The 12,886-nt window shown below is 38.4% G+C and overlaps 1 protein-coding gene across 3 annotated transcripts in view; it reads right to left on the bottom strand.

The window, feature by feature from the left end:
* Positions 1-12,886, bottom strand: part of NELL1 (neural EGFL like 1) — a gene marked incomplete at both ends in the record, with an annotated part of 934,260 nt that overhangs the window by 912,847 nt on the left and 8,527 nt on the right. The window lies entirely within an intron of this gene.

Raw genomic sequence — 12,886 nt, 5'->3', positions numbered from 1 at the left:
AAGTGCTGACCACTAATCTATTGCCCCTCCACAATCTTCTGCCTTTCCCACTATCCTCATCTACCTCTGCATGTCAAAATCTAACACCGAAGAAAAGCCAAACTATATCCTCTTTAAAAAGAAGACATAAATTTAATGAGAGCCCACCATGTACCAAGTTCAATTCCAGCACCTTATCTATATCAATGACCCCATATTTGCTACAACTCTATACAGTAGATACGTGTGTGTGTGTGTGTGTGTGTGTGTGTGTGTGTGTGTGTATTTTACTGGGATTGAACTCAAGGGAGTTATACTTCCAAGCTACATCTCAGGCTCCCAAATACTGGGATTACAGGCATGTACCACCATGCTCGCATAGTACGTACTATTTTAACCTAAGTAGTAGGTACAATTTTATCAATAAGAAAATGGAGGTACTTTGAACCTAAGTAGCTTGCTAGTTATGATCATGCATTAACCTTGAAAGATAAGGTCTTACAACCTGCTCATATTAGCTGAGCTGTAGTTAAACAGTAAAATCTCTGAGCATTTTAAGATCTATTCTGTCCAATAAGGTAAGCTTTAGCCACATATGGCAAGTGAGGACATGAAATATGGCTAATGAAGTGGAGGAAATACATTTTAATTTAATATAATTTCAATTAATTTGAGTTTAGATGTAAAATAAATATTTGATGAAACAGCAGTTTTTCTGACACTGGACATCAGTCAAGGAAAGTCAGTGATCCTTGGGACGTGGGATATAAAAAGGATGAGCCCATACGGGTGTGCTAAGTATATGCCTGCAATCCCAGTACTTGGGAGGCTGAGTCAGGAGAATCACAGGTTTGAGACCAACCTCAGTAACATAGTGAGACTCTCAGCAACCTAGAAAAACTCTGCTTTAAAACAAAACTTTTAAAAGAAGCCAGGAGTATAGCTCAAAGGTAGAACATCCCTAGGCTCAATCCCCAATACCACAAAAAAAAAATTAAGTAAATAAAATAAAACATATGTGCTCTACACTGACGACAGCTTACTGCTCTGAGAGAATTTTCATGGTGCTTTCTATGGAAGGGAGACTCAGTAAAGCCCCCAAATCTCTATGAGTTGAGAAGAAGAAGCTGGGAGTCTGGAGAGATCAGACCACCTGTATTATAGAACACAGTACATGAAAGGAGATGAGCAGAACAAAACACAGCAATACAGATCTTCCTTAAGATCTGTAAGATTATTTGCTATGCGCAGCAATGAGGAACACCATCCAATAAGGTGCATCAGATACTGTGTACCTTGAAGTGGGGTGGTACTGTAACAAATACCTGAAAATGTGGAAAAGTCTCTGACACTGGGTAATGAGCAGAGCCCGAGGGGAATATCAAAGCATGATACAAAGAGCCCAGAATGCCTTCAGCAGACTGTTAGTAGAGAAATATGGGTTAATGAGAACACTACCACCCAGGCTTGGAAAGAAAGAACTGGGTAAAGTAGAACTGCCAAAAAAGCAACAGTGTTCAGCAAAAACACTGGATCATGAATGTACTGTACCTCTTCCCAGCAGTCAAATGAAAATCACTTGTTTCTGGGGCACTGGGTTAGAGCACACAGGAGGATTTTGACTCTGCGGTGGGAAATAATTTACTCTGCTATGAGCACCAGCACTTTTCTGAACCCATCCAATAAACCTTAAAAGTAGGATTTAAAAGGATTAAATTGGCCGGGCGTGGTGGCACACGCTTGTAATCCCCGCACTTGGGAGGCTGAGACAGGAGAATCGCGCATGTTCAAAGCCAGCCTCAGCTACTTAATGAGGCTCTCAGCAACTTAGTGAGACCCTGTTTACAAATAAAATATAAAATGGGTCTGGGAGTATAGCCCGAAGGTAGAAAGCCTCTGGGTTCCACCTGCAGTACCATCAAAAAAATTTAAAAAAGGATTAAATTGTCTCATGGTCACTTACTTGTGTCCTAGAACAAGACTCAAGAATATACAGAATACAAAAAAAATCAAGCAAGGCAAAATTCATAATGACTGGCATTTAATCAGAAATTGCTGGGCCCAAAAAGAAGAGGCAATAATGAGAAAAATCAATCGGTCAGTCAACACTGGGTACAATTATTAGAATTTGCAGTCAGGTCGTGACACGGAAAAATTTTTAAGAGTCAAACTAACTTATAAGTAAAACCACATGTCTAAGATTAAAAAGTATACCAATTGTTAATAACAATAAAAAAGCAAAAGAAAAGTTTATTGACCTTGAAGGCATAATAAAAAATGATTAAATGCCAGGCATGGTTGCGGCACACACTTATATTCCCCACGCTTGGGAGGCAGAGACAGGAGGATCGCGCAGCCAGCCTCACTGGCTTAAGAGACCCTTTTTCCAAATTAAAAAAAAAAAAAAGGTGTCTGAGTACCACCAAAAAAAAGATTAAAAATAATACACAGAGAAAGAATTTTTAAGTGAAAAGAGTATAAATGAGCCATGGAACAACTTTATTCAGCCTAATATATATTTAATTGGAGTCTCTTAAAAAGTAAAGGAGGACAAAAATGATATCTAAAGATATAAGAGCCTTTTTTTCAAATGAAGCTCACTAAATCCCAAACATAGGAAACATCATAAAAACCACACCAAGCTACTTCATAATCAAATTGTTCAAAATCAGTAATAAAGAGGAAGTCTTAAAAGCAGAGAAGATAGTTTCATTATCTACTGGGAAATAGAGATAAGAAGACATCAGATTTCTTCTTGAGAACAATCTTTAAAGTATGAAAGAAAAAAATTTTCAACCCAGAATTTTATACTCAGCAGAAACATATTTCAAAATTGAAGGCAAAAGAACTTTCTCAGACATATAAAATCTGAAAGAATTCATCACCAGCAGGCCTACACTCTAAGAAATGTTAAAGTCCTTCAGGCAGCATGAAAATAATACCAGATGGAAATGCATATTTACACAGGGGAATCAAAGACACAGAAAATAGTAACTACATGGGTAATCATAAATATATAATAGGTTTTCTTACTATTTAAGTTTTTTTAAAGGATAACTAATTAAATAAAAATAGCAATGTAGTCTGTAGTTTATTGTATAAGTGAAAGTAAAAATGTGTAACAACTAGCCGGGTGTGGTGATGAATGCCAGTACTTGGGAGGCTGAGAAAAGAGGATCGCAAGCTCGCAGCCAGCCTCAGCTACTTAGTGAGGCCCTCTGTGACTTAATGAGACCCTGTTTAAAAAAAAAAAAAAAAACTAAAAAATAGGGCTGGAGATGTATAGGTAGAATTCCTGTGGGTTCAATCCCTGATACCAAAAAAGAAAAAAATGCGTAACAACTATAGCCCAAAGGTCAGGAGGATGAAAAGCAAACTATTGAAATGTTCTTATGCATAAAATATCACTTGAAGGTAAACTGTGATAATTTAATTATATGTGCCATATACCCTGAAGAAATCACTAAAATAACAAAACAAAAAGTTATACCACCTAATCAGCAAAGGAGATAAAATGGAATCATAAAAAATTTAATCAATTAACTCCAAAATAGGTTGAAAAGGGGAGAAAAATAACAGAGAATGGATAGGACAGTAAGAAAATAAGCAGCAAGGAGATAAATGTAAATATAACCATGTCCACAATCACACTGAACCACAGCGAATGGAAAGAGTCTCAACATCTGGATGAAAAGACCGAGATTGTCTTACTGTTTTAAAAAAGAAAAGGACTCAACTATTTCCCTTCTATAGGAAAAGCACTCTATTTGCTATATTATGTATAAATCTCAAAATGTACATAATGAGTTAAAGAATCCATACCCAAGTACATCCTGCATGATTCTATTTATATAAAATTCTAGAAAGCAGAAACTAATCTCTAGTAAACAAAAGCATTATCAGTAGTTCTTGGGGATGGAGGCTGAGGGAGGTGGAGGAGAGGTATTTAAGAGGAAACTTTTTGTGGAGATGCTATGTTTATCATCTTGATTGTGGAGACAGTTTTGCAGGTGTATTCACATGTCAAATTACCACGTAATACAGTTGGAATATGCACCATGTATTTAAGTCTATATACCTCACTAAAATTGTTTTAAGTTTCAACCTAGTCCCTAATCACATCTGTATGGAACAACTTGGTGAATCTGCTGTTGCGATCTTACTCGCTCTAAATACATACTAATTATTACAGATGAAAAGTTTGCTTCCAAATTGAGATGTGCTCTAAACACAGATCTACATAATAATTAGATAATCTAGCTAGGATGGGAGGTGGGGGTTGACCTTTAACCATGGTAAAAAGAGACCTAGGCCAGAAAGTACACTTTGGTGGGAAAGTAAGGCGAGGTACCTTACAGGGTAAGGGGAGGTACCTTACAGGGATTTTTACTATATCAGAATTATGTGAACAAGATGGAGGACATCATGTATAAAATTTGTTCAGTGCTTTGTATTTTGGTGAATTTTTTCTAACCAACCCCCATGCCACTCTTGAATGGCATGGGACTGTAATTGTCTTCTGTATTTCAATCTTTTTAATAAACTTCTTTAAATCTTCAAAAAAAAAAAAACAAATTGAGATGTGCTTTAAGTGTAAAATACAAAATAATTTTAAAGACTTTGTTTTTAAATGCAAACTGTTGAGCCAGGAATGCTGGTACACTTTTGTCATCCCAGTATTTGGGAGGCTGAGACAAGAGGATCAGATTTAAGGAGAGCCTCAGCCACTTACGAGGCCCTCCACAACTTAGTGAAACTCATTTCAAAGGAAAAAACATAGGGCTGGAGGTATAGCTCGAAGGTATAATGCCCCTGGGTTCCATCCCCAGTACAAAAAAAAAACCATAAAATAAATGTAAACTGTTTTATTTATAATTCTTTGTTTCAACCACATGCTGAAATAACGCTTTTTTTTTTTTTTTTTTTTTTTGGTGGTACTGGGAATGGAACCCAGGGGCCTTCTACCTCCGGGCTACACTCCCAGACCTATTTTATATTTTATTTGGAAACAAGGGTCTCTTAAACCAGCTGAGGCTGACTTCGAACCTGCGCGATCTTCCTGTCTCAGCTTCCCAAGTGCTGGGATTACATGCGTGCACCACCACGCCCGGCAAAATGACAATATTTTAAATCAAAATGTTTACTGAGCTTCGTGTACATCTTTTACTTGTTTAACGTGCCTCCTAAAAAATTTAAAATTAAAGATGCAGTTCACAATATATTTCTGTTGGACAGAACTGCACTAGAAAGGGAGATTTTATTGGAATACTCAAACATTATGGTGCTCATATTTCTAATCAGCAATGGGTAGCCAGAATAATGATTCAGCAAAGGTGTTCACAGTTCAATCCCCAGAACATGCAAATGTGTTACCTTGTTTGTCAAAAGGGACTTTGAAGATGTGATTAGGTTTTAGACTTTGAGATGAGACCATTATCTTGGATTAGCTGGCCAAGTCCAAGATAACCACAAGGGATAACTTTTATAAGGGAAGAAGGGAGGCAGAAGCATCAATACCAGAGAAGACAGGAGGAGGAGTGAAGCCATAATAGAAAGAAATATGACAAGAGAAACAAACACTGGAATGATGCAGCCACAAGCCAAGGACTGTGGTTGCTCTTGGGAGCTGGAAGACAGAAAGGACCTAATTACCCCCAAGAAGGAGCACAGCTCTATCAGTGCCTTGATCTTGGCCCCCTAACGCTCATTTTGGAATTATGACCTCCAGAACTGTAAGATAATAAAGTCTAAGTAAAATTGCAGTAACTTCTTATCACAGCAACAAATAAAAAAATAAAATCAATTTTTTATGTGCCTGGAAGTAGGCCACCCAAATATCCAAAAAGGTGGGTCTGACATTACTGGGTGGGAAATGGGCAAAGCCTAGAAATTTTTTTGCAAAGCATGGTTAGAAAAAGGTTAGAATGCCTCCAGCAGCAACCTGGATGTCAACAGCAATGCTGGTGATGTCACAGAAGAAAGTAAAGAGCATGGAAGAGAAAACCTGTATTATGTTAGAGAATATTTAAATTGTTGTGAACATACTGTTAATAGAAATATAGATGTTAAAGGTGCTGCCACAGAGGTTTAGAAAGAAATGAGGACCACATCATTGGAAATCAGAAAACAGAGCATCCTTTTTATAAAGTGGCTTAAAAAGGAGTTGAATTTTGTCCTGCAGGTAGGAAAACAAAATTTGTAAACAATAAATTTATATAGTTAGCTGAACAGGTTTCTAAACAAAGTGTTGGAAGTATGACCCAATTTCTTCTTGCTGCTTATAGTAAAAATTGAAGACGAAAAAGAGGAATTGAGGGAAGAATGGTTAAACAAAAAGAAATAAGGACTTGATGATTTAAGGAATCCTCTACATAACCACCTTGCAAATGACAATAAAATTGGAGGCTGTAAAGAAAGGCTGCCTGAGACAGGCGTAGTGGTGCAGTCTTGTAATCCAAGCATTCGGGAGGCTGAGACAGGAGGAGCAGGGTTCGTGGAAAGCCTCAGACACTTAGTGAGGTTCTTTGCAACTCAGTGAGACTCTAAACAATAAGGCTGGGGGTGTTGCTTGGAGGTAGAATGTCCCTGGATTCCATCCCCAGTACTGCAAAGAAAGGAAAGGAAAGGAAAGGAAAGGAAAGGAAAGGAAAGGAAAGGAAAGGAAAGGAAAGGAAAGGAAAGGAATGGAAAGGAAAGGAAAGGAAAGGAAAGGAAAGGAAAGGAAAGGAAAGGAAAGGAAAGGAAAGGAAAGGAAAGGAAGACAGACCCTGTAGAGAAAGCCAAGGGTGTAACAAGTCTTTTCATAGACTCTCCCGCACACCCTTGTGATACTAGGGATTAAACTTAGAAGCATTCTACCTTTGCTACACTTCCAGCCTGATTTTATTTTTTATTTGGAATCAAGGTCTCACTAGGTTGATGAGAGTCTATTTGCTGAGACTGTCCTCAAACCTGTAGATCCTCCTGCCTCAGCCTCCCACATACTGAGATTATAGGCATGTGCCACCAAGCCTGGCTTTCTAGTCTCTTGAAAGGATCAACAGTCCAGAATAAGGGTTCTTTGAAGAGATCAAGTGTGTAGTCCATAGATCCCTTCAACCACCTCAGTAAGTCAGAAATAGAGATGGGGAATATCCTTGGAGGAATCTGCTGTCTAACGGCAGGAGACCTGCAAGCTTCTTGAGAATCTTCAACACACTTCAAAACTATTTAACCTAAACAGCACAACACTGACATAAACACATGACACACAGACCAACAGAAGAGAACAGAAAGCCAGGAAATAAATCCACATATGTATTTACATTAAAGTAAATCAAATGGCTTTGACAAGGGCAGTAAGAACATACTTTGGAAAAAAGAAATTTTCTCCAAAATTCTGGGAAAATTTGATATCGCTATGCAAAAGAACAAAACTAGTTCTCACCATATAAAAGAAAATCAACTCAAAGTCAATTAAATACTTAAATGTAAGACCACAAATTATAAAGCTATTTTAAAAAATTAGAAAAAAATGCTTCAAGATATTGGAATAGAAAAGGATTGTGTGGACAAAACCCCAAAAGTGTGAGATAAAAGTAAGGATTGAGAAATAGCATCACATCAAACTAAAAGTTTTATTGTTTTTGTTGTTTTATATTTTGTGCAGTACTATGGATGGAACCCAGGGGCATTCTACCTCTGAGAAACACCCCCAGCCCTATTTTTTTTCCTTATTTTGAAACAGGGTCTCACTAAGTTGCAAAGGGCCCCACTAAAAGCTTTTTAACAGCAAAGAAAGTAGTGTAGTCAACAGAGTGAAGAGACAACCTATAGATGAAATACTTGTGAACTATTTATCTAACAAGGAATTCATATTCAGAACATAAAGAATTCAAACAATTCAACTTCCAAAAGGCAGTCTGATTTTAAAATGGGCAAATTATCTAAATAACATCTTTAAAAGCAGATATGCAAGGGCTGAGGCTATATATAGTTCAGTGGTAGAGTACTTGCCTAAAATATTAGAGATAAAAGGAAAAAAAAGAAAAATGCAAATGGCTAGCAAGGATATGAAAAATGCTCAATATCACTAATTATCAGAGAACTGCAAATTCAAATCACAATGACATATAATCTCACCCAGTTAGAATGGCTATCAAAAAGACAAATATTACAGCTGGGTGTGGTGGCGCATGCTTGTAATCCCAGTATTTGGGAGGCTGAGACAGGAGGATCTGGGTTTGAGGACAGTCCCAGCTACTTAGTGAGTGAGGCCCTCTGCAACATAGTGAGAACCTATTTCAAAATAAACAATAAAAAAAAAAATCGGGCTTGGGGCATAGCTCAGAGATAGAATGCCCCTAGATTCAATTCCTGCCATCACAACAAAGACAAATATTACAAATGTTGTCAAGGATGCAGAGAAAAGAAAGCCTTCATCAGTGTTAGTGGAAATATTAATTATAAAGCCATTATTAATAAAGAGTATGAATGTTTCTTAAAAATATGGAAATAAACAAGATATTGTGGTGCACACCTGTGGTCTCAGCTACTCAGGAGGCTGAGGCAAGAGGCTTGAGTCCAGGAATTTGAGACCAACCTGGGCAACATAGCAAAACTCCGTCTCAAAAATAAAGAAACAAAAAAACAAGAAAACTAGAAATAGAGCTGTCATGTGACCCAGCACACAACTGGGGACACATACAAATGAATTGAGGTCAGTATGTAAAAGAAACACATGTACTCACATTTTATTACTGCACTATTCACAATAGCCAAGATATGGAATCTGCCTAGGTGTCCATCAACGGATGAATGGAAAAAGAAAATGTGGTGTATACACACAATGGGACATTATTCTGTTGTAAAAGAGAATAAAATTCTATCATTAGAAGCAATATGGATGGAACTGGAGGACTTTGTGATAACTGAAATGAATCAGGCACAGAAAGACAAATACCACATTTTCTCCATTATATGTAAAGCTCAAAATTTGATCTCGAAGAAGCAGAGAAAAGTGTATGAGAAGGGTATGAGAAAGGGAAGGATGGTTAATGAGTATAGAGTTATGGCTGGAGAGGATAAATAACCTCTAATATTCTATAGCACAATAGGATAACTATGGTTGACAATAATTAATTGAATATTTCAAAATATCTAGTAGAGAGGATTTTTAATGTCCCCAAAATAAATTATAAATGTCTAAGGCACTGTAGATCCCAGTTACCCTGATCTGATCTTTCCCTATTGAATACAGATATTGAAATGTAACACCATACCCCAAAAGTATGTATTATTCTATGTCAATCAAAAATAAAATACTGTTAAGCATGGTGATGCACACCTGTAATCCTAGTACTTGGAAGCTGAGATAGGATAATTGCAGGTTCGCAGACAGCCTCAGCAACCTAGTGAGACCATTTCCAAACAAAAAATTAAAAGTGCTGGGAGTATAGCTCAGAGGTAGAATCCCTCTGGGTTTAATCCTCAGTCTCTGTCTGTCTGTCTGTCTGTCTGTCTCTCTCTCTCTCTCTCTTTCTCACACACACACACACACACACACACACACACACAGAGAGAGAGAGAGAGAGAGAGAGAGAGAGAGTTAAAATCATTCTTGAGTATTTTGAGAATTTTATAGCAACAGAAGCACAGCCAACTTGGACTGAAGGGAGCAGAGAAAGGACAAAATGGAAGAGGGCCGACAAACCCCCAAAATTCTACTGGCAGGCAACAGGCTGATAAAACTGCTCAACTGCAAACAGGTGCAGGCGATTCTCCTGCAAACAGAAAGATGTCTCAGAAAACTGCACTCAAGCAGGAGGCAAAGGGTTATTCCCAAGTTTTGAAACACAATGGAGTTTGCACCACTGGATTTCAAACTTGTTAGGTGCTGGCAAGCCCCTTTTTTTTCCCTCCCCTTTGAACAGGGATGTCTATTACTGGTATTGTATACCTGGCCCAGCGTTCCATTTTGGAAGCTCTGGTTTCACAGGTCTACACATACAGAGGTATTTTTCAAAAAAAAAAAATGGCTATTGCCCTCATCTGTTTTAAATTATTTCAGTGATGAGATGAGAGGAGGTTTCAGACTTTGAGTTGATGCTATATATAATTGAAACTTTTGGAAGTATTTGCATGTAGGTTAGACATAAAGCTTTAGGGGCCAGAGGGCAGAAGAACAATTTTCCAAAGATGTTCATGAGCTGATCACCAGGACCTGTGAATACAATGCTTTACATGGTAAAAGAGACCTTGCAGATGTGATCAAGTAGGCACACAAAAATAATAAATGAATATAAAACTAAAAGCTTGAATGTGAACTACAATTTGATGTGAGACTATAATGTGCCAATAAACATATAAAATAAATTAAATGTGAAGTATAAAAGTAAAAATTAAATTATTTATTCTAAAAATTAAATCTTGAGATAGGGAGATTACTTGGATTATGCAGTTAGGCCCAGTATAATCACAAGAGATGAAGATGTAATGAAAGACCTCCTCAAAGTCCCAAAATGAATTTACTGTTTCCACTAAAGAAGCTAAAAGTTGAGCTGGGTGTGGTGGCCACACTTGTTATCCCAGCATTTAATCGGGAGGCGGAGACCAGAGGAATGAGGTTCGAGGACAGCCTCAGCTACTTAGCGAGGCCCTTTGCAATTCAGTGAGACTGGGTTTCAAAAATAAAAAGAATAACCTGGGCATGGTGGCACACGCTTGTAATCCCAGCATTTGGGAGGCTGATACAGGAGGATCATGGTTCAAGGACAGCCTCAGCTACTTAGTGAGGCCCTCTGCAACTTAGTGAGACCCTGTCTCTAAATCAAGAATAAAAAATAGGGCTGGAGGTGTAGCTCGGAGGTAGAATGCCCCTGGGTTCCACCCCCAGTACCACTAAAATTTTTTTTAAAAGAGAAGCTGAAAATCTCTCCCTGATTTTGCAGTCTAGCTTTCAAAGAGACAGCTTTCAAAATAGAGAATATACAGATTACAGAGCAGAATTCCAGCCTCGAGGGCTAAACTTGTGGCATGAATGAATAACTGATGAACAATGCCGACACAAGCCTCTTGTTGTGTAGACTAGGCAGAGGAAATTTTAATTCAATTCAATATTTTTATTAGTCACTTACTGTACACCATGCACAAAAGCTGGCTCTGAGATCTAGAAATATCTAGATAAGAAGAAATTCTGCCCTCCTACAGTTTGAAGCACAGCCGAGTTTCCATAGCAGCCTTGCTCAGATCAACAGTGACATACACCTATAGTCTCAATATTTTGGGGGTGCCGAGACAGGAGGATTGCAGGGTTGAGGCCAGCCTCAGCAACTTAACAAGGGCCTCAGCAGCTGAGAGAGACCCTGTTTCAAAATAAAGAGTAAAATACAAAGGGGCTGAGGTGTAGCTCAGAGATAGAACGCCCCTGAGTACAATCCCAGTACAAAAAAAACAACAAAAAATGGCATGAACTCTCAACAGTGACTTGGCAGATATTGCAAAAGTTCAAAGAGAAAAGTCACGCAGTCTTATCTCTTAACCATACCCACTAGTACTTTTTCATTGAATTTTCAAAGGCTATAATCTCCTTAATGATAGGACTGGTGAGAGAGGAGGTGGAGAGGGAGAGGAAGAAAGAGAGGGAAAGGGGGAGGGAGGGAGAGATGCAAGCAATGAGCTGCATCCCCAGCCTCTCGCTAAATCTTAAATGCTTAAATACTTCACTGACTCTATAGTAAGGAAAAGTTGAAATCAGCATACCTATTGTCTTGTTATATGTCATTACATAATATCGGCAGGTTTGCAATAGATCGCTGACAAGCCTTAAGTTATCTACACGGGGAGCGTATAAATCTCATTCCATAATGTTGGTTCAGTCATTCTAAAATAACTCTTTTATAATCTTCACAAAAAGCAGAAGAACCCTGCAAGGTATTTTCATAGAGAAATGCCCAAGCCACCTTCTTGCCATGTCAAACCAGTTCACTTCCCTACTTTAACCTGTATACAGCCCCCACCACTCTGAGAATAAAGTGCAAACCCATTAATGTGGTCTCAGTAACATCTACCACAGTTAAAAAGAAGCAAATGGCCCCTATCTGTCAGAGTGGACACTGGCCATGAGTCATCAGTACACTCAAAACAGTGCTTATGGCAGCTCTACTCACTGTGTCCAGTGTAACTCAGCCTGTGCCTACCTCTCCAACCTTCCACCACCTTCAGCCATGCTAGACTTTCTCTTGGTGTCTGCCTTAAAACCTTCATAGAGCCAGGCATGGTGGCGCACGCTTGTAATCCCAGCGCTTGGGAGGCTGAGACAGGAGGATCGCACAGGTCCAAAGTCAGCCTCAGCTGGTTTAAGAGACCCTGTTTCCAAATAAAATATAAAATAGGTCTGGGAGTGTAGCCCGGAGGTAGAAGGCCCCTGGGTTCCGTTCCCAGTACCACCAAAAAAAAAAAAAAGAAAAGAAAAGAAAAATCCCATCCTTAGTACCAAAAAAAAAAAAAGACCTTTATACATCCTACTTCCTCTGCTCAGAATGCTCTGAGCCCCTATTCCTTCTTACTCCAGGCCTCCTGTTCGTTTTTCAAGTCTCTACTGACATGCCACCTTTTCAAGGTGGTACTTTCTCTGATGACCATCATCTCTCTCTCCTATTAAATCAGATCTACCTGTTTCACTCTTATTTGGCAATCTATACACCCCTTCTTTGTAAATATAACCATTTTAATTTAGTAATGATTTGTGTAATGACCGTTCCCTTCATTTTATTTTAGGGCAGGGGCTGCATCCATCTTATTTATTCTTACTATGCTTAGCATATTGCTCTAGTGCGTAGAAGGAATTCCAAAATGATAGCTAGTACATACTGAGCATTTACTATGTGCAAAACATTGTTGTAATCACTTTTACAGACTAGCTCTTTTC

Source organism: Muscardinus avellanarius, assembly GCF_963383645.1.
Source record: "Muscardinus avellanarius genome assembly, chromosome: 1".
Classification (NCBI taxonomy): Eukaryota; Metazoa; Chordata; class Mammalia; order Rodentia; family Gliridae; genus Muscardinus; species Muscardinus avellanarius.
The sequence above is the reverse complement of the archived record's forward strand: the minus strand, read 5'-3'. Positions and strand labels throughout refer to the sequence as shown.